This window comes from Arachis ipaensis, chromosome B02 (assembly GCF_000816755.2).
Source record: "Arachis ipaensis cultivar K30076 chromosome B02, Araip1.1, whole genome shotgun sequence".
Taxonomy (NCBI): Eukaryota; Viridiplantae; Streptophyta; class Magnoliopsida; order Fabales; family Fabaceae; genus Arachis; species Arachis ipaensis.
In genome coordinates, this window is record NC_029786.2 from 19,076,235 (window position 1) to 19,080,656 (window position 4,422).

The window sequence follows — 4,422 nt, forward strand, 5'->3', positions numbered from 1 at the left end:
AGCATATAATTATATCTATATGTATTTTTTATATATAAGCTATTGCATATTAATATATAATTAAATGAACCTGAAAACCAATATGCAAGAAGATATTGCCGGAAAATAAATGAAAAACAATGGAACCCATGAAAGTATCGGCGTAATCAGCAGTTTTGAAAATCTATATAACGGATGAGATTTAGGCAAAAGAAAACATACGGCAACAGGGTCTAATGTAAGAAAGAGAAGTCTATAGAAATCGTGGTTTGGATCGCCATTCTCACCAGCCTGTGTAGAGGGACAAAGGCACATCCATGACATAATGAAAGTAAGAATATCAGAAGTTCAGTATGAAAATGGACCTTCCAAATTAGGTAAAAGCATCACCACGAACTGTTAACAACATGCAGCAATATACGTGTGTGTATGCACATAAATGTGTATCAATATGAAATTTAGTTGGTTTAATTATTCTGTTGGTCATATAGTTTCGCGAAATTTTCAATTAGGTCCTTATACTTTTTTTCCTTTTAATCGGATCCCTACACTAATTTATTTTTTCAATTAGGTCCCTCTCAGCAGTAATCGGCTTAATTTTATAAGGACCCAACTAAAAAAAAATTAGTACAGGGACTTAAATAAAAGGAAAAAATTGTAGGACCCAATTAAAAAAATTGGTGCAAGGACTCGATTAAAAAGAAAAAAAGTATAGGGACCTAATTGAAAATTTCGCGAAACTATAGGGACCAACAGAATAATTAAACCAATTTAGTTACTTACCCATGGTCCACTAATATGAAAAAAAAACTTTTGAATTATGGAAGAAAGCGACCGCATGATAAAAGATAAATCGAAAAGTCTGGGGAAACAGAAAAGGGTGGGGAATGGTGGGGAATATTTGGGATGAGAAAGCGATAGAGTTTAGACTGATATTTAATTGCTATAGGTAACAATGATATTTATAATAAAGCATAACCAAGGGGTTTGAAATTGTAAAAAAAATGAGTAATTACCCAAATTAGTCCCTAAGAATTTTAAAATCGGACATTTTAGTCTCCAAGAAAAATCAATACACAAATCAATCCCCAAGGTTTTACTCCAGCAGACAAATCAGTCCCCATTTCATTTTTCGGCAAAGTAATTACCCAGATCAGTCCCAAAGATTTTAAAAATGGACATTTTAGTCCCCAAGAAAAATTAATGTATAACGTTTCTCTCTATTAGAATATTATTGTGCAATTAATAATAATAATTTTATTTTATTTATTTTATTTTTGGACGGAGGACTGTTATGTCTAACAGAGAGAAACGTTGGAGATTGATTTGTACATTAGTTTTTCTTGGAGACTAAAATGTCCATTTTTAAAATCTTTAGGGACTGATATGGGTAATTACTCTGCCAAAAAATGAACTGGAGACTGATTTGTCTGCCGGAGTAAAATCTTGAGAATTGATCTGTGTATTAATTTTTCTTAGGGACTTGAATGTCCAATTCTAAAATCTTTGGGGACTGATTTAAATAATTAATACCATCAAACTATCAAGTTACGAAATTACCAAATGTTATAATAAAATATAGTTAATGGATAAAACTGGTAGATAGAATTATTGGGCCCACCAGGGCCATATACACACATCACCACAGAGGAATGACTATTCAATAAAAAAAATAATTAATGGATTAATGGCTGAACATCAGGGGATAATGATAATAAACAAAACAAAAATACACAGTTTATCCCTTTAAATAATAATTGATAATTGATGGATCACTTTTAAATCATCGTTGGCACTACTATATGTAACGACTCAATTCTCAGTACGTCATGATCATACTGGAAATCGAGTGTCACTAACTTGCTTACCCAAAACTTTAACTATTTACTATTAAGTCTGTAATCAAATTAGCGCACTATCAAATTTTTTGAAAAACTTTTACTTTATAAAAAGATTTACGAGGACAGCTAATTAAACATACACAAACCATGGTAAGGAATCAAATAAAGCATACACAAGGCCAACATTATATATAAACATAACATATATCATAGATCATACATACATATAAAGGTGCTACTATATATATCATGAGTTAGCATACAACCCTTCATATCTTGCTACTATATACATAATTAACACTCCGGGTCCCTGGTCCATAAAGGAAGCCCCTAAGCTGGCGCCCAAAACTAGCCTAGCCAGTAGTTACAGTTCCTAATCTCTCGGTGGATCTATCCAAAAGAGAGAGACTAAACTAAAATTTCTACGCTACACTATAAGTGCCACCCAAAATACGCTACCAACTCTTACTGTCTCTGATCGATCATTGCAGCCAAAAGGCGAGATCTCTATCACCTTCATATTCTTCGCTGGGTCCTCGTATGTATAGGGGTAATCTTAACTAGAGCTCCTGTTTCCATCCGAAGGGGGAAGAGCAGGGGTAAGAACTGAGGAATTCTTAGTAGGGTCGGGGTGGTTAGTTAAGTCCGTTTTAATACTATACCCAGTCAGCAGCAACAACCGAATCACGCATCAAACATAATAACTAAAGAACATAAAGAGAAAACAAACACAACACATACACAATCACAGAAAACAGAATTCATAGAAGATATGCTCAAACAATCATGATGCATGTCTATCCCTAGTGCATGTAATGAGCTCATCTGTCGGTTTCGACCCGCTCCCAACGTAACTCAGCAACCTTTGTCTGAGTTTGGTTTCCAGTGTCATAACCTCTATAAGCAACCTCTGTCTTACAGGTGCGACTCTCTTGAGCCGATGTATGCAAACATAATCTCTGTAAGCAACCTCTGTCTTACAGGTGAGGCTCTCTCTAGCAAATGTATGTAGCGATAACCTCTGTAAGCAACCTCTGTCTTACAGGTGCAACCATCCCCTGGATTGGCTGATGTATCTCTGGAAAGCAAATCACGGTGGACTCACCACCATATCTTTGCTCATTTTCAGTAGGTAAACAATCATCTCTGCTTCTCTCCTTTTCTTTTTGTTCTTTCTTTCTTTTCTTTTCTATTCTCTGCTCTCCTGTGGCAGAGGTTCTTTAGATTCTTTTAATCTTTGCTCTCTACTCTTCTGTGGTAGAGGTTTCTTTAATATTTTTCTTTTCTTTTCTTTTCTTTCTTCTTTTTTCTTTCTTATCGTTCATAAATCATCCTCACATTATTCCCTCGCCTTTTCCTAAGTGTCTTAAATAAAATACTAATATATTATAATGATACAAATAATGCTAGTTTTAAGAATAAAAGAGTGTTATCATTACTATTTTTATATCAAAACATGCTTATTAATGTTCTATTCTTTAAACTTTTAAATATTTTACTTTTAACCCAGCATTATAAAAATTATTAATTTAATTTCGTATTTCTAAAAATAACCTCGATCTTTTATCAAACTACATTTTCATATTCAAAAATAATATTTAATGTGGTAACAAAAACTCTTTCAAAACCAAAATATTTTCGTGTGACCTTTCAAAATATATACTTGATTTTAAATCCATTTTTCGAGCTTTTTCGGTTACCGATTTTTTCTACAACTTTTAATTTAATTCGTCAGCCATTAAACCTCACCCATTTTATTCAAACTAACACAACGACAGCCCCAAATCAATCTCATGATCACAGTTTAGGCAGCACAAATATAACCAGATCACAAGCTTAATCACATATAACAATATATCCACAAAATTCAATATAGAGTCAACCAAACTCCATCAATAATTAATCACAACAATCATTCACTTATCCAACTCAAATTTAATTAATGAGAATTTACCAAAACACTACTTTCGTATGAAATCAAAATACTCGAAACTCCAGAGAAGCCTTCTGACCGAACTGCCGAAGAAGAAAACGTCCGGAATCGTCTGTGCCTCCTAGAACTCCAGTTGGCCGAACTTAAGGAGTAGGGAAGCTATATCACTGTCGAATTCCACCGATCAAAAATGACGCCAACACGTAAAGGATGAGGATACAAACACTTTTACCGGATTAAATTTTTTATTGGAGTTACGAATCGTAAGAAATCCGAGCGAGAAATTTGGTGGGGTTATGGTTCTCTCTCTCTCGGTCACTCTCTTCTCTTCCTCACCGTTTGCATGCAATGAATAATGTGACCGGATGATGAAGATTGATATGAAGGGAATGATTAGGTGTCATGCCAATTATATATATATATATATAAAAGACATCCAATTTTCTTTCTTTGGCTTCGGTCATATATATATACATATATGTATATGCATGCATAAGCTTTATTTAATTTTTCTTTCTTGCCTTTTGTTTCTTTAATGAAACCGGCAATGAAACTAAGGGTAATAATAATAATATACTAATGATAATATGGTAAGAATAGTAATGTTAATATAATAATGATAGTAGTAATAATAGTAATGATAATTGCGTAACAACAACAATAATAATG